The sequence below is a fragment of the Leopardus geoffroyi genome, chromosome C2 (assembly GCF_018350155.1).
Source record: "Leopardus geoffroyi isolate Oge1 chromosome C2, O.geoffroyi_Oge1_pat1.0, whole genome shotgun sequence".
Lineage (NCBI taxonomy): Eukaryota > Metazoa > Chordata > Mammalia > Carnivora > Felidae > Leopardus > Leopardus geoffroyi.
Window position 1 is genome coordinate 74,615,767 of NC_059333.1, and position 20,691 is coordinate 74,636,457.

The 20,691-nt window shown below is 51.6% G+C and overlaps 1 long non-coding RNA gene across 6 annotated transcripts; it reads left to right on the top strand.

Annotated features, from left to right (window-relative positions):
• Positions 1-328: 328 nt before the first annotated feature.
• On the top strand, positions 329-20,481 carry LOC123611072. 6 transcript variants are annotated; one of them, XR_006718410.1, is made up of 6 exons: positions 329-2,524; positions 4,507-4,601; positions 5,597-5,721; positions 7,588-8,341; positions 16,851-16,975; positions 18,691-20,481. It is a non-coding gene; the product is annotated as an uncharacterized LOC123611072 (long non-coding RNA). The 6 variants fall into 6 exon arrangements; XR_006718414.1 differs by lacking the exon at positions 18,691-20,481 and having other exon boundaries at positions 7,588-7,687; positions 8,072-8,341; positions 16,851-17,698; XR_006718412.1 differs by lacking the exon at positions 16,851-16,975.
• The last annotated feature ends 210 nt before the right edge of the window (positions 20,482-20,691 follow it).

Sequence of the window (20,691 nt, forward strand, 5' to 3'; positions counted from 1 at the left end):
CTCAGTATAGCGGGAGAGTGGCTGGATGCTGGGGCTCCTTTTGCTCAGCTCAGAGGTAAAGGCAGGGACACCGTCTTGCTTGTATGGGACAGCGCCCTTGGGTGCTGAGTTAATATATAACCAAGCTTGCAAAAAGGTTTATCTGTTTGTCTCTGGCAAGGACATTTGGGCAAATGGCTTTCTGCCCCACTGCCCTCGGTATTAGTGTTTATTCTCTTTGGGCAAAGGAAAGAGATGATAGAAGTGTCCCATACCACTGGTCCCTTTTAGTTCTCCGTTGACACATAGGTGGCCAACTTTGTAAGAGGACGACCCTAGGGGGCTGTTGCTATGGGTGGAGCCTCGCCATAAGCTTGGGAAGCAGCACCATGCGGAGAATTTGCCTGAGATTTGCAACCAGGTGGGACTGGATTCAAATCTGGGCTCCTCCACGTATGAATTGTGATACTCGGGAAAGTAATTTACCGCTTCCCGCCTCAGTTTCCCCATCAGTACCACAGGAGTGACCTGCCCTTCTTGCTGGACTGGGGGGAGGGGGAGCAAAGGACACAGTGCAGAGACAGCTGCTGTGCTTGCTGGTTTGCTCGCCACTGGGTGTGACCCAGGCCCCACTGGTCTAGAGATGGAGACTCTCTAGAGTCTAGAGATGGAGGGCTTTCGGTTCACGAAAGCCATTTCAGTGTCAGCCGGGGCAAACAAAGGAACCCAGCGTCAGCCCTGCAGCAGCCAGAAAAGGAAACTGCAGCCAGGAATGCCCCACCCTGCAGGGCCCCTGTGGCCACCACACCTGCCCTCAGACCCACACAGACACCACAGAAGAGGGAGCCCCGCCGCCCTCAAGTTTCCTGGACTCATTCTCGACACCCACTCTCACTCCGCCTGACCTGGCACTTGCTCTCCCAGCTCCGGTTGCCCTGCCCTTCTGGGTTTGACCCCTACCAGTTCCCTGCTCTTGTCTTGAACCCACTCAAAAGTAACTCCGATCAAACACCCATGGCACGACTTTTACGGCCCCTGGTGCACCCGCTGCCCCTGTCAGTGGGGCCGGCAGCTGGGTGCCGCTGAAGAAGCCTCCTCCCTCTTCTGGGTGCTGTGTTGGCTTCCGGGGTGGCATTTCCTCCTTCCCTCTCTATTTCTTTTATTTTTTGTTTTGTTATAGCTGGGGAGGAGCAGTCTTTGAGGAGTTTTTGAGTGAACACGCCATGTGCCTGTTTCATCACGAGTGCAAAGCAGCAGGAGGAAAAAGGATGTCCTTAAAGTGATGTGAAGCCATCAAAGGAGCTCTCAGGCCCCCCTTCAGAAGGCAGGGGGGGGAAAAAAAAAAAAACACCTGAGCAAGTTCCTGACATCAACATCTGAATCTTCCTCCTCTGAATGCTGTAGAGATGAAACGTTTCTCTCTCTGCTCTGGGCCTCAGTTTCTTTTTTTGTAAAATGAGGACGATAATGATTCCAGCGTAGGCAACTTCATCGGGTTGCTATCTGGACCACAGCAGGTACTGGATGTGAAAGTACTTGGTAAGCGACACAGCCCCATGCACCTGACAGGGGCGGCCCACGTCAGGTCTCAGCCCCATTCTGGGTTGAGGTCTGTGTAGCCTCAACTAGGTCATTCCTGGCTGTGCTAAGCAGCCCCCTGCAACGGCCCCTGAGTTTCCAGGACTGGAAAACAGATGAATTCCACGTGATCCCTTTCCTCAGGCTTTTCTCCCAGATGGGGTGTGCCTTGCGGGTGGTGAGGAAGCTTGAGGAATGCTCAAGGGTCCCTTTACGGGAAGTCTCCAGATGCGATCTCCTGTGGCAAACACCTGACCTGAGGACCCCAACTCCCGTCATTGCCCTGTTAGAGGAGGCAGACTGTGGGAGGTCATGTGGTGCTGCATACGTGACATTGCCTCCCCACGCAGGCAGGAAAAAGAAAGTCCTAAAGGGCACATAGTTATTATTCTGATTTCATAGACGAAGAAACCGAGGATAAGAAGGGTTAAGCTCCTCCTTCACATTTGCACGGCTAGTAAGAGGGAGATATGGCATTTGAACTTGGGGCAGCCTGACTGCAAAGCCTTGACTGGTTCCTTTATATCACCACGTGTGATACAATGGTTGTCACGTGTGTAATAATGCTTGTCTCACAAGATGGAAAACTGCAGAGGGTCCGTGAAAGAAGGATGGATAATGTGCCGTGCAGTTTTAGAGGAGGGAGGGATCACTTCCGGTTGGAGAAATCCAGGAAACCTTCATTGAGGAGGTGGCTTTTGCCTCCAGGTCTTGAAGAATAGGCCAGATTTGGACATTCAGAGATGTCTATTCTTCCCGTCAGTTGTCCCTTCTGCTGGCTGTGTGGCTGGCTTCCCACATCTGGTGAATCTTTGCAAAATCCATTTAGTCCCCAGCCTCATCCTCGTTCTCACTGTCCCCGCACAAGAGAAGTCCCGGAATACTGGGAACGGGAGAGGAAGTCACTCCGAACTGGGTTCGACTAAAGAACCTTCCTGGAACAGGCCCTGGGGAGAGGTCTGATGCGGTGGGTCAATTAAGAACCGGATTTTATTGCAGATTTATTGCAGCCTTCCTTCCTTCCTTCCTCCCTCCCTCGTGTCCTGAGTGCCTGCTCTCTGCCTAGGGCAGTGCTGAGTGCTGGGGATGGGGAGGTGGGGGCCCACTCTGACACAGTTTTTGGCCCCCGGGTAGTCTCAGTGTTTAATGATGGGAGGGATAAGGTTGCAGGGCCCCAGGGTCCCAGTGTTTGCCTAGAAATTCAAGAAGCCCCCAGGGTGGGGCAGGGTGACCCCGTTGAGGGGTGTGGGTAACTAGAGTAAAAGAAAATAAGCTGGCCATACAGAGCAGGGGAGGGGGAGGGGGGGGGCGGGAAGAGGGTGCTTGGGGGAGGGGCGGACGCGGAGGGGAGAAGCTTGCAGGGCAGCCAGAGGGGGAGGCCCGGGCCTGCTGCTGAGAGGGCTGAATGAGTCAGGAGCCGGGCAGCTGGCTCACCCAGAGGCCGCCCCACCGCACCTGGCCTTGCCCACAGCTGTGCTCCAGCGAGCGGCCCACGCCAGCAGCCAGCTTTCATCAGGGCAGCCAGAGCAGAACTTGGCTGCTTCACTGATTTTCTTCTGCCTCTCGCCGCCCACTCGGGGAGAGCTTGTAGAACGCGGCCTGTATCAGAGACGATTGGGTAAACCAAGGATGAGAGACGCTGCACGACGTCCTTGCATCCGCTTCCTTCGCAGATGCAGGGGCCGCCAGCACAGGGCCTGAAGTTTCTCGGCCGACTTGTGCCCTTCAGCCGGCTCCGGGTCCTGCCCAGCCGCACCATGGGGGGGGGGGGGGTGCCTCGGCCCTGGAAGGATCTGAGGGTAGCTAGGCCAGCGGTTGCTAAACTGACAGATGGTTACCTGGGAAGCTTTGAAAAGTACACGGTGCCAGGCTCTGAGCCCAGACGTATGAGTCAGTAGTCAGGGTCTCATCCCTGTCCGGTTGTTGATTCTGCAGGTCCCACGCTTGGAGGGGTGGTCCCCTGGGGCCGGTGAGGCCCAGGCAGCACTTTCCTTCCTTGCGCTTGGCAACCAGCCTTTTCTTGTGAATTTATCGTTCTCATTAAGGGAATGGCTCTCAAAACCCGCTGAGAGGACCAACGCTATTGTGCTCCTGAATGCCGGGCTGACCGGCCAGGAGAGGGTTTCTGGGCTGGCTCTGTTCCATTTCATCATGGAGAAGGAGGCTTTCCCCCAGGGGTAGGCGAGCATTGTCTGCTGCCTTGAGATGCTTCCCCTCAGCTGTGGGGAGAGCTGGTCAGCCAGAAATGTCCTCCCCAGGGCTCAGGCCTACCCGGCCGAGAAGAGGGTCTGTGGACAGACCCTGCTGCCCGCCTCCCCTCGCGTGCCCCCATCCCAACCTCCAGGGCTGGCTAAAGAGCAGGCTGTCTTCTGGAGGATTTGAGACGTTGGACATCTCTCTGGGAAGTCATTTTAAATCTCATTTCTAAGTCCCAAGAGGTGCTCAGCAAATGGATAGTAATGATTTTTATTCCATGTGCCCGAGATTTGCTCGTGCAGGCTTTCACAGGTTCGTTCCCTGTGACGCCCTGGGAGGAGAGGGGACAGGGGACCATCTTCCCATGCTGAGCTCAGAAAGGGAGTGGGCTCCCGAAGTGTTTGGTCCTAAAGGACCAAAAGTGTGTGTTAGGTACCGTCACGTTGTTGAGAAAGAAAGAGAGGGAGAGAAGGAGGGCCAGAGGGGGAGAGAGAGAGATGGAAAGAGAGAGGAAGAGAAGAAACAACTGATAAAGCAAATGGGGTAAAATGTTAATAGTGAATCACCTGGCTAAAAACATACAGGTGGTTTTGAATATTTTGACAATATTTTGAGGTTTTAAATTTATTTTCAAATAAAAAGATTTTTGAAAAGGGGAGGTGGTTTATTCAAGGACATAGCAAGTTGATAGTGGGGCCCCTATCCACATAAGGCTCACCTGTGACATCACCTCTGGATTTATTTATTTTTTAGACTCGACTTAAGTGCCAGTTCTCGAGTGAGCCTTCCCTGCCCTCCCAGACTAGACCGTGAACCCCGATTTCATGTACTTACCACAAGAGTTATGAGTGAATTATTTTCAATTTGATGCCTGTTTCTGCTGCTGGACGGTAAGCTCCTTGAGGACAGGACCTCATCTGCCTTGTCCCTGCCAGATCCCAAGGCTCTAGCACAGAGACTGGGATATAGTAGATGCCCAGCTAGTATTTGTTAAAAGGCCGAATGAGTGCGTGAGTGAGTGTCAGAGCGCGGCCCCGGATGTGCACAGGTGGACACACGCACAGGTGCGACCATGCTCGGGCTCTGCTCTCTTGTTCCATTGCTCTGTGTCATATGCCAGGATTTACAGGGCAGCTGGCAGGGTGGCATCATGCCTCTGGAAATGACATCTGGGAATGAATGACATCCTTTGGGAAGACAGGATGACGCTCCTTCCCAGCCAGTGCCTCCCTCCCCTCCCCACCTCAAGCCCAGAGGCTCTTCCGGGGGGGAGAAATGATGCTCTGGTAGCAGGTGGTGGAGGGATCCCAGAGACAGCAGGCTCCGAGAGGGGGGCAGGGATGCAGAGGGGAAACCGCTGCCTTTCCGGAAACAAAAGAGCCCTTTAAAGTCACTTGATATCATGTCTTCCTGCCCTGGGCCTCTGCCAAGCCTCCCTCTTCCTATTGTGGAGCAGCAGGGACAGCAGAGACCTGTATTTGCTCCCCTGCTGGTGCACTGCCCTGGGGACTGGGAGCAAGCATTGTGCTGGCAGGCCTCCTGTGCCCACAGTGTGCCCGCTAACTGAAGAGTTCTGAGTTTAGGTTTTGATGGGTCACGCATCCACATATTTCAAAGTCCAAAAGTGTGGACACACGGGCGGCGAACGTCCCCCTTGCGCCCCGTCCTCCATCCAGCCAGTTCTCCTTTGGGAAGGTTTTGGTTCTTAGGAATCCTTCTAGAGATAGTTGATGCACATACAAGGAGATATGCAGGTGCTCTGCAGGGGCAGAATTCCACATACACTGTTTCTATCTTGCTCTTTGCACTTAATGATGTGTATTTTACTTTCTCGGTTATGTAGTGTTCCGCGGGGTCGGTGTCCTGGGGACCCCATGCTCCAGACTTCCCCTGTCATGCCGTGTGCATGAATCTCACACTTTTCTTCCTGGATTGTACTGAGTATTGAGGACTGATGGAAAGTTACAGGTGAGAGGAACCTTACTCCTGTGCTGCTTGCTCAGGCTAGTAACCACTGGCCACAGGTGGCTCTTGGGCATTTGAAACATGGCTAGTCAGACTGGGATGTACTGTAACTGTCAAATCCTCAGTGAATTTTGAAGATTTAATTTTTTTTTTTTAATTTTTTTTTTCAACGTTTATTTATTTTTGGGACAGAGAGAGACAGAGCATGAACGGGGGAGGGGCAGAGAGAGAGGGAGACACAGAATCGGAAACAGGCTCCAGGCTCTGAGCCATCAGCCCAGAGCCCGACGCGGGGCTCGAACTCACAGACCGCGAGATCGTGACCTGGCTGAAGTCGGACGCTTAACCGACTGCGCCACCCAGGCGCCCCAAAGATTTAATTTTTTTAAAGTGTCGAATATCTTATCAGTAAATACATGTCTATATTTATCACAAGTTTAAAATATGATTTTTAAAAATTATCTTGGTTAAGTGTTTTTTTTTTTTTTTTTTTTTTTAACAATGTGGCTACTAGCGTATGTAAAATTATATAGATGGCTCACATTTATAGGTGGCCAGGATGTTTCTAAGGGGCTATGCTTCCTTGGAGACTTGGAGCCCCGGGGAGGGGGCTGGGGGTGGGAAGGAGCTAAATAGATCAGAAGGGGAGGGAGCTAAGGAGTGGAAGCAGATGGCTGGCAGCAGGGTGTTGAAAGCTCCCCGGGGCAGGGGTCAGGAGGACTGGGTTCTCGCCTGCCTCGGTGTGACTTTCTGGGGAGCCCCAGAACCAGCCTCCTGCCTTCTCAGTCTCCATTTCCTTCTGTGCGCAAGATGGTGGGCAGGATTTGAGAATGTTGCCTCTCTTCTCTATCCCTGAGCTAAAACAGCGCCCAGCGCAGGGCAGATGCTTGCTGAGTGAATGAATGAATGAATGAATGAACGAGAATAGGAAGTGGAATGAAAATTGGGAGTTTCCCTTTCCAGGTTAAGTGTTAGCCTCATCAAAGAATCAGGACCTGGAGGCCCCCTAGAGATCGAAGGGTGCCTGGGACTATGAATCCAAGACTCAGAATTGCAGGAGTGACCTTGCCCCAAGTCTCCCTGGGGTGTCGGTGGCAGACCCAGTACCACAACCAAAGCCCCGTCCAGAACAAAAAGGCTGTTACAAATTAGTAGCACTCTTGGGAATGTCTGCTGCGAATGCAGCTGGGCCGCGGCACCCCTCCTTCTCCCCTTCTAGCCATTTTCAGGGTGTGGGGCGACATGTCCTACTGCTATCAGGGGTCAGCGAGGGGGTTTTCATAGATTATATTGAAAGAATTACAATGGTGAGGGAAAGGAGCCGAGTTCCCACAGAGTGTCCGGTCACTCCTGTGGGGGGCTCTGGGAGCCAGGCCCGGCTGCCTCTTTCTCTCTGGGAAGCAGCACACACAGTTTTTAATAATTAAGTAACTTTAATTGTCCTGGGAAAGCCGAGCTCGCCTTGGGGCACGCTGCACAAACTCATAATTAATGTTACCAAGAGAGATTAGCAAAGGAGAACTGAGAAATGATTCACTTTTTAAAAAGCGCCTCACTGTTAAGCCTTATTATCCTAAGTTTAGAACCTCATTTATCTGCTTTGAGGGGGGGAAAAAAAAGAGACCCAAGACCCAGAAACTAATGCATGTGAAATTAAAACTCCATGTCTTTGTAATCTCATTTAAAATCATCAGATGGGAAAATGTTGCCATTTATTGATCCCACTCTGGTGACCGAGGGAAGATTTAAGACAGAGGAACATAATTAATAAATAATAATGCATTAACAAAAACTCAAGCTTTTTCCTGTTATCCTGTTATCATCGCATTGTAGTTGGTTTTTTTTTTTTTTTTTTTTTTTTTGCAACAGCGTTTTCTCTCTGGCTGTCTACGAAAGACATCCCAAAGTCTGCGTGATTACGTCGAGTCATGCAAGGATTCTGGTGGGGTGTCCGGCCTATCAGTGTTTGGTGCGTATTTGATGAGTTAATGAACGAGCGAGCACATTCACGCAAGATGGGAGGACTCTAGAAAGCTCCTTCCTCGCACAGACATGCCCAGGTGGTAGGAGCGGTGAGCCCGGCCCGTGCCTGGGGAAGGAGTCTGCGGTGGTGACGAAGGAGGGGGAAATACAGTAGGTGGGGGCGGGCGGGGCGAAGCCGTGAAAATTAGGAGTGGGTGTAAGCGCCAGGGCGCAGCGTGCAGCCAGCCACAGAAATCGGGCCTCTGCTGGCCCCTGTGCATAATTAGTAGCCAGAAATAGCACCGGATCGGTGGCCCGGAACGAGCAAGTGTGTTTCCGTGCAGGTCCTCATGTCTCCAACAGCACTGCCCTGCTTTCTTCTTCCTTTCAGACAACAACTATTTGCATCCCAAGTGATGGGTGTCCCACTCTTTCCAAGCACCATTCTCCACAGGGATAGATGGAAACAGCTGGAACGGAGTGGGGAGACTTTGGCTGTAAACCTAGACAGAGGTTCTCTTCTTCTCCCTGAGCCTCAGTTTCCCCACCCACAAGACGGGAACCATGTTTGGGCTTCCCCGAGGCTCCACCGATGGTGTGGACGGCAGCTCCTTGGCAGGTGGGAAGAGGATACCAGAGGTGCCTGGAGCCCCTTTTCCAGGTAGCTGTGGGGGAGGTTTTGTGATGCGTGCTTCTTTCCTTCTGGCTTCTCCACAGCCTTGGTCCTAACCCAGGGGTTTGCTTCTCACCGTGTGCCCACCAGATCCGGCTCAGACAGCCCCTGTTCCCTCATCCTGGAGTGGGGGCAGCTGGAGGGGGATTTGCTTCCTGTGGCCACATGCGAGGGCACTTTTCCTGAGAGCTTTGCTGTCCCTGAAATGTCACTCAATCCCGGGGGAGGCTGGTGGGTAAATAATGAGGAGGTAGCTGATTCAGCTCGAGATGTGTGACTCCTCTCAAGTTCTCTACGTGTGAGCAGACCACTTACAAAGAATGAAATCTTTTAAGATGTGAAGGAATGAAGCCATTCTCTTCCTGGGGCTGTCCCTTTGTGACCTCAGGCAAATTGTGTCTGCGGCCTTTGTTGCCTGAGGGGAGAGGGTAGAATACGCCCCAAGAAGACTCCCTTAGAGCTTTTCCTGAGCACGTAGAAACTGAGGCACTGGGCACTGAGGTGCTGAAAGTGCCTGAGGCTGGGGAAAGCATTCAGACCTGCAGGTGGAGAGGAGGGGGACAGGGGGACAGGGCTCGCCATAGTCCCCCGGGCCGTTCTATACATTACACATTGCCAAGTTCTTTCCCATCCACGATCCCATTTGATCCGCACGAAAATTCCAGGAAGGAGATATTACCATTCCCATTTTGCAGATGAGGAAACTGAGGTTTCTGAGATTTTAGGTGACCAACGACTCGAACCCACGTTCTCAGACTCCCACCACTCTGCCCAATGAGAGGCTGCCCATCATAATCTTGATACTTTCTTCTGGCTCTTAAGTACTGTGATATGTTCCTTGTCTCGTCCAACACGTGACGCCATATATTTAATTACTACCTTGGGGTTCAGACAACATTTTGTTTCATTCACTCATTTTTCTGGTCATCAGTCCATTGCCTTTTCAGCTTATATGCTTATATGTTCCGAGACTAGTACCCACTCTAGCTAGTCAGGATTGCTGACTCTGAGTCTCGGGCGAGGTGCGTGTTTTAGATTTCAGTTTGATCACACAGGCCAATAGTAGATAATCCGAGTTGTAAGAAAGAAGAGTAAAAAGTAAGCCCGTCCCCTCTTGTTCTCTATACTCTGCCCCTGAGGGCTTCTCCCAGACACAACCACTGCTGTCAGTTTTCCATGCATCCTTGAGGTGGTTTATGCAAAGGCAAGAGCACACACAGGTATGTGTGTGTGTGTGTGTGTGTGTGTGTATGTGTGTGTGCTTCCCTTCTTCCAAAATGGCAGCATACTATAGGTACTAGGTCGTACTCTCTTGCTTATAAAACTCTATCAGGGAGATCGATCCATACCAGAACACAGAGAGTCATGCCAATCTTTCTACATGGCTGATTCACATTTCATTTTACCTAACCTACATCTCATTTAAAAAAAAAATTAATGTTTATTTATTTTTGAGAGAGAGAGAGAGAGAGCACGAGCAGGGGAGGGGCAGAGAGAGACAGAGACAGAATCCGAAGCAGGCTCCAGGCTCTGAGCTGTCAGCACAGAGCCCAACGCAGGGCTCGAACCCACGAGCCATGAGATCATGACCTGAGCCAACGTCGGAAGCTCAACTGACTGAGCCACCCAGGCACCCCCATTTCATTTTTTAAAGCTACTTGCCTACTGATGGACACTGGGTTGTTTTTGTTATTTTGTTATTTTGCCATTCACATCGCCCCTTACCATCCAAGCCTTAATATTACGATTGCCTAGGAGTAGTCTGGTGCAGTGGAAATTGCTGGGGCTACAGGACTGAGATATGAGAGTTCTATCCCATCTATATTAAATTTGCTATTTGATTTACAGCAAGTGCCTGCCTCCTTGGGCCTCAGTTTCACTATGTGTCAAGGGGGACACTGGGCCGATCTGGTGTCCTTCCAACCTGTCTCTGAACCCTTGAGTCTCCCCACACCCCAGAAGCAGCAGGGCTCCCCATCGAGGGTCAGCCAAGGCTGCGGCTGTGGGTGGGCTCCGTGGGGCTTGGTAACCTGTGAACCTCTCCCTTGGTGCGCTGATCTCAGTAATGCAATATCGAACCCAGTCAGGCAAGTTTGGCCTTGCTCTCCCCTGGATCCAGTGTGATTCAAGGCCCGTAGCGTGGCTTCCTTCCTCAATTAATGACTTGAGCGTTATGAATGACTAATCAGTTCAGCACTGAGAAGAACTGGGTGGCCGAGTAGGGGCTGGGGTGGCAGTGAGGCAGATGGGCTGGGTGTGGAGGGGGCTTTAGCCTCTCTGCCCTCTGCTCAAATGCCTTTGGGTCTCCATGCTTTCTTTTAAGGGGGGGGGGGGCAAAGAGGGTCAGATGTCCTACCCAGATGCCAGGCTCCAGTGTCTCCTAGAGTACGTGTCCCTGGGTTGTTGTCCCTGTAAGCAAACTTCTCCAACCTCCTCTTCCGTCCTTCAGCGGGAAAGCCAAATGCTCATGGAGAAATCCCAGAGTGGAATCTGAGGCAGGATGGTTGGATATATCATTTTGTATGATATACTGTGTACCTAGGAAAAAGTTTTGAAATTAATCTATTCCTGGGAGAAGGCATGACATGGTGGTGGGGAGTGTTCTTTTTGCTACGCATCCCAGACGGACAGCCTCCTGGCTTCTCACCCTACTTATCTTAGGCAGCTTGCTGCAGATTCTAGGATTTCTGGGGACTGGAGGGAATACTTCTCTAAAGCAAGGCGTCTGGCTTCACAGCCCACCTCACTCCATCCCCTTTCTTTCTTCACTGACCCCTTGCAGGCTGGAGCACCCAGCCCTCTGTTTTCTAGTGGTGGTTAGGCAACCACCCTTTGTGGTGGCCCCCGAGGGCACGCCTGGACCATTACTGCCCAGCCTATGTCCCCAAGGGGCCTCACGCCCTGGCCTCACCTGGCCCTGTCCCCCAAATCTTGACCAGAGCTCCTCCACTCTGGACATTGTGTCCTGGCATGGGTCCCCCTCCTCTCCTCCTCCACCAGGTTGAGCACTCCCTTGGAGCTCCCCGACTCCTTGGAGAAGGGGTGGGGGGTCCTTTCCTGCTGGTCTCTCTTCTTCGGCTTCATTTAGAAACTGCTCTCCTGACTGGCACACGAGATGTGCCACCTCAGCCTGTGCTATTTGGAACTCAGGCCACAGGAAATCTCTGAGCATCCTGTGTGTGTGTTGGGCCACCTGTCTCCAGCAACATGTGCTGGGCCCTGTCTCTGGGGTTTGTATTGGGACACTTGCCCTGGCCCTTTCACAGGCAATCAACTCATTGGGATGGGCGGGGGGGTGGGGGGGGGTGGGGGTGGGGTCTCTAAATTTTCCTTTCTTCCCAACATATTTCCTTTCCAGGGCTTCATGGGCCCATGTGCCCTCTTGAGGTTGAAAGGCATCAACATTTAACCAGTGCTGTGCCCAATGCAGACGTTCCATTGTTGAATGAATGGATGGGTGCGTGGTTCTTATCTTGGGCAATGTCACGTTCCCTTCACCTCCAAAACCTTAAAGTTGCCTTTTGCTACATTACCTGGACCAGCCAGCTGCTCAGTCCTCCATCACTTTCTTGGGCACAACTCTGCCTTCCTTGGGGCAATGGCAGCCAAGTTCATCACATCAGAAGTTCACTGGCTTCCCGACCTGATTGAGTGCAGTTGGATTTTGTGCAAATCATCTTCAGCTAAAATCTTTAATGATTTAGGATGAGTCGCCCTACTTGGCCTTTTTCTAGGAATCCCACCCACAAATTTGCTTTAAGATGAGAACCTCCCCAAGAGGGAGGTGCATACCCCAAAAAGTGCTCTCTGCGCCCCCCCCCCCCCCTTCTGCTCAGTGGCTCTGGACTCTGGGCCTTGGGTTTCTGCCTTTCCCCCATAGTATTGGTGCCCTGGGCCTATGGGTGCACAGGCCCTGCTCCTCCGTGAAGAGGTGCTGCTTGGGGATGAAATACACACCAACATGTGTATTTCCTGAGACTAGAGAGGAAAGCTAATGCATTGCCTACTTTAAGATTAACAAGCTATTTGACTAAAGAGATTTTTTTTTCCTTTCTGTTCTCCACTTCATCCCCTTTCTTTCGGGTGCTTTTCACACCAAGTCACTGAAATCACAGGGTATGGGAGGTATTTTTCTCTTTAGAAATCCTTTTTCAGGCAACTATGTCAAGAATGTTTTCATACTTTGGGTCGGATGGGGAGGGAGGAAAAAAAAAAAGGCTTAATCCCCCCAGATGGGTATTTCTCTGAAAACAGACATGCAAATGTTGGGCTTGTCAAACCCTAAAATGTTTTCTTTATTCTTGAGAATTATGGCAGACTGCCTGCTGAGCCTGGGAGATCTGACAACTGAAGGAGGGAGCAAGCAGAGTGTGGGAAAGGGCAGGCAGCGGAGGCAGAGGCACGCGCCAGATCAGCCAAAGACAAGGGACAACCGTTCTATGCCCTGTGCTGCAGACTATCCCTTCTGGCCCCCTCACGTTCTGTTGGGGGGAAGCTTACCTTTCAGGAACTGAGGGTGAGGATACAGAGCGAAGCTAGATGCAGGCTCAGGAACATCCTTGCCTTCGCTCTGCCCGTGGGAGGCTAGCTCCCTCCAGGAGCGGAAGCTCGTGCCTGACAACCCGAGTGTAACATAGAGACATAGAAATCGGTCATGCATGCAGTCGTCACCTGAGGCTTCTGCTGAGACCTGGGGGATGGGAGAGGGGGCAGATTGAGCAAATGCTTCCTCTGGGCTACTAAATAATTGCAAAGCCCTTCACTGAGACCTTGCCACCTCTAGGTGATGAGTTCACAGCTCTGTGGGAGAGAGAGACAAGAAAACATGCATGTTAGCGCAAGGCAGCCTGGGCCGAATGCATGAAGAGAGGTGCAAACATTCCCCACCCCACCCCCCAAATATGGTTCAACCATTTACAGCAGGTGAGAAAATGGCTTTAAGATATTTTTTTGCATCCGGAGCTCTAGAGAAGAACGATTCTAAGTCTTTTAGGCTTCAGTTTCTCCTTCTCCTGGCCTTTTGCCTAATGAAATTATGGAAACAGGGCAGGGGTAACCCACTCTGCATGGATGGGGGTGCTTGGATTGGGTACAAGTCTCACCAAGGCCACAGGAAGAACCATGGAGTGGCCTGCTATCTACCTCTCTGGGTTGTTTTGAGAATCAAATGAGGGAATGGTTATGATTATATTTTGTATGTTATAAATCAGTAAATAACTAAAGAGTAGAGTTACTTCTTTGAGAATTACTGCCTTGAAAGCCTTAATGATGCCTTCAATTTACCGAGCAACTACTATGTTCCAGGCATCGTCTAGGGTGTAACATAAGCTTGATGGGGGTCAGGACTTGGTCTTGTCCCTGGTATAGCCCTAGGGCCTAGAGAGAGCTGGTCTGAAGAATAGTAATTCTTCAACAGCTATTTTGTAGAGATTGGAAAAGTGATCTCCAATCCTGACAGTCCCCTGGGACTTTGGCCCTGCTCTGGGATCTGGAAGCTTGGAAAGGTTGACCAGTCTTTCCTAGGTTGGGATCAGAGTTGAGTCCATCTGTCTGTGAAGTTCAGGCCCTTTCTATGATGTCTGGATCACCTTGGGGCCTCTGGGTCATCTGTCTCCTGACTTTGTTGGGTTTAGTTGTCGTTGGCAAAGTAGGCAGCTGTGCCGGCAAAATGTGGGGGCCACAGGGGCAGCCTCGGGGACAGGCAGGTTCTTCCTTTCTGGCTCTGTGGACCAGACAGGTCCATCCCAATTAACTGCAGAAGTGCCCTGGACTCTTCTTTTCAGGAACAGATGAAATAGTATCTGGGGTAGGTGGGAAAATGGTCCCTCAAAGGCATTCACCACCTCATCTCTGGAATCTGTGGATATGCTATGTTACATGTGAAGGGGAATTAAGGTTGCAGGTGGAATTAAGGTTGCTCATCAACTGACCTTGAGATGGGGAAATTGTCTTGGCTTATCCAAGGGGCCCCCAGTGTAATCACAGGGATCCTTTTCTTTTTTTAATGTTTGTTTATTTTTGAGACACAGAGAGACAGAGAATGAATGGGAGAGGGTCAGAGAGAGAGGGAGACACAGAATCCGAAGCAGGCTCCAGGCTCTGAGCTGTCAGCACAGATCCCGACGCAGGGCTCGAACTCACGGACCGTGAGATCATGACCTGAGCTGAAGTCGGACGCCCAACCGACTGAGCCACCCAGGCGCCCCATAAGGATCCTTTCAATGGGGAAGAGGGAGGCAAGGGAGACCGTGTCAGAGTGATGTGATGTGATGTGAGGAAAACTTGCTTGGCCACTGCTGGCTTTGAGGATGGAGGAAGGGACCACAGACCAAGACCAAGGGACCAACAGACCCTACCGCCCCCACCCCCTGGTCTAGAAGCTGGAAAAAGCAAGAAAACAGATGGTCTCCTAGAGCTTCCAGAAAGGACACAACCTTGTCAAAACCCTGATTTTCACCTAGTGAGACCCATGTCAGACTTCTGAGCGCCAGTGCCATCAGAGAATTGGAAACTAATACAGCATCTTAGCCAGGAGCAGGCCTCAGAAGGGTTTAGCCTGTGCCTTGGACTCAGGGACAGACATGGTGAAGGCAGACGTAACTCTCCCAGGCTTTCCGGAAACCCCCTCTTGCTCCGGCTCTAGTGCAGCCCGCAGGTGCCAGAGGCTTTGAGCACTGTTGTGGAGATGCTCTGACTGCACTTCCCTCTGGGCCACCTCACGAACCTCTCACTCCCTGTCCCGGGACTGTCTGCTCTGTAGCATTGACATTTACCAGTGTGTATTCTGGAACCGCACGGGACTGCCCGTGACCGCGGGGGCACAGGAATGTAGCGATAAGTGCTTTCCCCTTTCAGTGCTTGGGTGGGCAGTTCTGAGATGCTTTCCACAAGGCTTTTCAGGAGTTCCCCAGGAAGGGTGCCAGGTGGAAGCCGCCTCAGGAATGCATCCTTGTATGTCTCCCTTCTTCCTTGTTTCCCTCTCAACTGGATCTCGCTCCTGCCCCCTGGGATCATCACCAGAATGAATACCTGGATGGGAACTTTTGTTTCCAGCCCTGCCTTTGGAGGAAACTGCTGAGACCACATGCTGAACAGAACAGCTGTTCATCTAGTATTTGCTCAGAAGTATGTCCCCCGCCCAGCCTCACAGAGCCGCGAGGGGCTCGCGAGGGCCAGGGTAGCGGGTGGTAGGGCACCCTGGGACATGCTGAGAGCAGCACAGCTGTAGACGAGCCTGCCTGGGGTCTTGGCTGAGGATACTTCCTGGTCCAGTTAGAGACGGATGAAATCTGCAGGGGTCGTTTCCAGGCTCTTGGGGATACCACAAGCCCTGCTGGTGTGGTCACCCGAGTCCCCTAACTCTCGTGGGCTTCCCTTAGAACGTGCCCACGGTTGCTATCATTCCGGGCGGATGTGCTTCTGATGAACTTACTGACAACCTTAGCAAGCAGGCTACAAAATGGGGGATTTGTGGGCGGCTGGGAAGCTGGGAGCCTCCCGGCCCCACGGCTGGGCAGCTGTTCCCAGGGCTGGCTGAGCATGTCTCTGCAGTGGGCTCCTTCCCTACCCCCACCGGAGGCTGCCTCTGTCATGCTGATAGGCCAAGCTGCCTCTTGGATCTGCAGCTTTCCTACCAACCATGCCCAGAACAGATGGAAACGGATCTCTTGGGCATCTCCAGCTGATGCGGATTTCACAGCAGGAGGAAGAGAGTGGGGGCAGCAGACAACCCAGCCCCTTCCCACAGCCACTTGGGAGGCCACACTGGTTGTTCAGCTGTCCACCCTCTCTCCTTGCGAAAGAGGTGGGGCTTGGGGTGGGGGATCCATTTCAGCGGTAGTGAGCCTAGCAGCTAGAAATTCCAAATACCCCAGTTCCTTACGGTTTTTAGCCAGAGCTCCAAGGGGACCCCTTACCTTGCCAGAGCAGAGTTTCGGGCCTCCCTGCATAGCACTGCTGCACAAAGGGCTAGACTAGTCTCTAGGGTCCCCCCCCCCCCACTCCCCGCCTTGTAGCCTCTGTTCTATGCTCCCATCCCAGTCTCCTGCACAAGCACATCCGTTATATCCCTCTACACCTGGCCCGGATACCACTTTCTCCAGGAAGCTGCCCCCTTCTGCTCCCCTCCCCCATTTTGGCAGTAATGTATCCCTCTTGCCTTGGTGGGGCCCAAAGTCTCCATCACTGTGGCTCAGATGAAACCAGTCGCTTTATGCCTGGGGTCATAATTACTCCTGTGCTTGGTCATGTCTCTTATTGCCAGGGTCCTTTCTAGAGCAAGGAGTCTTCTTTCTTGGCTTCATAGTTCCCATGGGAGGGGCCTGGTAATGTTTCTTTTGGTCTGGTTGGTTTTGTTTTTATTTTTAATGAGTGCCTATGAAAAAACGGATGCCAAAAGCTCCTTTTCCCCCCAAACCCCGTCTCAGCCCCCCTTGGGCTGCGATAAAAAAATGCCATTGACCGGGTGGCTTAAACCGTAAACATCTATTTCTCACAGTCTTCAGGGCTGGGAAGACCAAGATCAAGGTGCCAGCACATCCAGATCGCTGTCCGTCGGGAACCCTCCTCTTGATTTGAAGGCTGTGTCCTCACATGGCAGAGAGAGATGTCCTCCTTATAAGGGTATGAATCCTATCATGGGAGCTCTACCCTCATGACCTCATTTAAACCTACTTAACCTCTCAAAGGCCCCACCTTTGAGTACCATCACACTGGGGATTAGAGTTTCGACGTATGATTTATGCGGGGACACAAACATTCAGTCCACAGCCCATCCTGTAATCGTGACAACCTCTGTAACAAATATTGAGAATTCTGTTCAAAACAACTCTCTTCTGAGTGCCAGCCGTGTTACGGGCCTGGGGAGCTAGAGAGAGGTATTCAGTGGTGGCCGAGACCCTGTCCCTGCCCTCCGGGAGCTTCCGGACTGATGGACTTGCTGCTGCCCCCAGACGACCTGTGTCTTGTCATCGCCAGGATGGCTGGGGGCTGCGGGAAGGGGGCAGAGGCGTCCGGGGGCGGGCGTGCCACCGCCTGCGGGCTCAGGGCAGCTCCGTCCCCGTCACCAACTCTGGCCCGCCCGCCTCGGCTTAGAAGATACAGTCCCATGTGGACACCAAGTGACAGCTGAGAAGCCTCTTCCTCCTGTTGGTTGGTTTGTTTATTGTCTTATTCAGGCCTTTCGAGGCTTTACAAGTCCCCAAGAACTTGAAGTTTTGTCATGTTTTCAGATGATGCATGCGAGTGTAGAGTTGTGCTGTCCAAATGTCCAAATGGTAACTGCCAGACACATACGCGTTTACATTTGTTTCAGTTAATTAAATGCAGTGCAATTTATTTTCACTATTTAAATTTTTTTCATGTGTATTTATTTTTGAGAGAGAAAGAGACAGAGCGTGAGCAGGGGAGGGGCAGAGAGAGAGGGAGACACAGAATCCGAAGCGGGCTGTAGGCTTTCAGCTGTCAGCACAGAACCTGACGCGGGGCTCGAGCCCACGGACCGTGAGATCATGATCTGACCCGAAGTCGGACGCTTAACCCACTGAGCCACCCAGGTGCCCCAGAGACAATACAATTTTAACTTCAGTTTTTCAGTCACATCATCTGCATTTCACGTGGGTGCTAACCTCGTGTGGCAAGCTGCTACCACATTGGGCAGTGCAGAATAGAACGGTCCCATCAGCCCCGAATGTTCTGTTGGATAGCTTTGGTACAGAAAGTTGCTTTGTTGCCATTTGTTCTTAGCGTTTTATTTTTTAAAGAGTTGCTACGTCTGGTCTTCTTAAATGACCCCCCCTCTTTGGTGTCTCCTCACATAATTTTTTGAGGACTCGAGCTGTTAGTGTTGACGGTAATACCCTGCAGGCCCAGCCCCACCTTCACTGTTGCATCAGCTTGGCCTTTCTGTGCCCCGCTCTCCCTGGGCTGGTGATATTGTCCATCTTGCCTCTCAAACCTCTGTCGGAACAAATGCAAAGGGCTTTAGGCTGGCCAGAAGAAAACATAGCCGAGATCCCACATAGCGAAAGTGATAATGATCTTTTGGTACCTGGGGAGAGGCTGCCCTCGCTTGGGACAGATCACACTTGACCCGGTGCCCTCCCCTCGGGTGGGGTTGCGAAGGCAACCAGTTGTCTGGGGGCGCGCTTTTCTCCATTTCAGCCAGAACGCTTTAAAACACAGCACCTACCTGATGAGTTGGAGAGATCGTCTAGACAAGCTTCATCTGAGTTATATCGTAACATATTATTACCATAGTACATTGTATTGTACTTTGCTTCCGGGTAAATGTAATTCCTTTTACATTTACTACTACGTGCATCCTTTTGATATTCCAGGAAGAAAAGGGGACATCTTTGGTGGGGCAGCCAATGCAACTTCCACGGTATTTTTTAGCCGGCTGGGAGCCCATGCTTGTGTAATGCCGTGAGGACAGCATGCAGAGAATGTCACTCACTGCAGGACCCCACTGACACCAGGGCAGTCACGATATAGCCAAACCCCATGCCAAGGGACACCAAAGACGAAAGCCTCCGTGGGCCACATCATTCGCCTGCAACATCCCTCAAAGTGTAGTGGCTTGTATACCTGGTCACTGTTAGTAGTGGGCATAGAGAGATGACAGACACAGATTCTTGTCCTCTGGCCATAAAATCAGCTGCCTAGAATTTGGCGAAGTGACCAGTTTTGCTGAAATAAAAACCTCCGTTTTACGCGGAAGTGATTCACTACTCTGCATCCAACATCAACACGCTTCCTGCTTCCCCTGTGTCTTTGAATCCAGATGTTGGCTTAATACATCCACAGAGCACCTCCCATATGCTGGGCACCGGGCTCGGTGCTGAGAGGGATCCAGAGATAATCCGTGAGGGCCGAGGGCCAGGGAGCTCACAGTCCACGATGGAGATGCCACCCGTGTCCAATGACGGAGCAGACCGTCACCAGCCCTCTCGGTGGGGCCCCCCAGACCAGAGCCACTGGGAAAGAGCACAGACGTGCCGAAGAACCATCAGACTCAGAGCTGGCAAAGTGTCTTTAGAGCTTTGCTCTCCAGTGGGTTGGGCCAACCTTCTTGAGGGATCCTTGCCTCAAGACTCCCTAAGGTTCTGAGTGGCCTTGGTAGCTGGTGTTTGACAGGCTTATGGGGAGAGGCCCGTGCCTGCTCTCCCAGAATTCTGTGTTCCTCTGTATCCTTAGCAGGGTCAGAAGACAGAAACCATTTCTCACAGTCTCGGCAAATGTCAGCCCCGGAAAAGGCCCCGAAGAGGGTTTAATCCAGTCTCCCTCATTTGTGGCAACTGAGGCCCAAAGAAGGAAAGCAGGGATGCAGCCTATCTTGGAGAACTAAGGGTTTACATTATTGCTTTTAAGGTATCCGAAGAAGAACACAGAGCCGGACGAGGGCCCTGCCGCCTGCGGCACATTCACAGAGATACTCTGTCAAGGGAAGGAAGGGAAAAAACAACAGCGAACAAGCCATCTATTCTTGTCTGCGCCATTTTCCCATGTCAGGAGCAGACTGTGCTGAAAAATTTAGGTTTTCTGCTTTCATGCTTCCTTTCACTGCACTCTGGACAAAATGCCTTTCTTTCCCCCCTTTTCTTTGGCGGGATCCTGACCAAGGCTGTAGAAAAAGAATCTTTTTAAGAACATATATATCTATCTATCGATATACATTCAGCCCCTGACAGTGACACGGAACTGTAGTGCCTCTTAATTACCCAGGAAGTGACAAGGTCAAGAGGTGTCTGAAAGCCGCCTTGTGCTTCTGGGCATTGGTTTCTCACCATTGTCGCCGTTTCACAAGCTGGAGTGGGGGCCATGGCGCCTGGTTTTTGTCCACTGTTTGGAGTTCTTCCTTTCTTCCTTCCTCACTTTTTTTTTTTTTTTTTAATTTGAAAAGAAACTTCTGGCATTTGGGGTATTGATTGAAAATTCGTAAAGGCAGGACGCGTTTCGGGTTGGCTGACCAATGATAATTGCTGCTTGCGCGCTTGGGGAGGGGGTCAGCTTCCCGCAGCAACACTCTCTCCTGATGCCCCCATTCTCTGGCGCCTCTCCCACTTTCTTCCTATTATCTCTGGGCTTTCCGGGAGAAAATGACAATTAAAGAGAAATGTTCATGCCCACGTGTAGTCACTGGCTATATTTATGAGGCACAGAGCAGTTTGTGCCCTTTGCGCTTCGTGCAGAGTTTTGAGGCAGATAGTAGTGTGTTTTAAAGGAGGGGAGCTGAGGCTTTGAGTCACGGTCACCAAGAAATCATATCATAAATACCAAAGTAGAACCGTTGGTGTTTCTGAAAACCTTGGATCAAAGTTTTAGAAACTCCTGGAAAG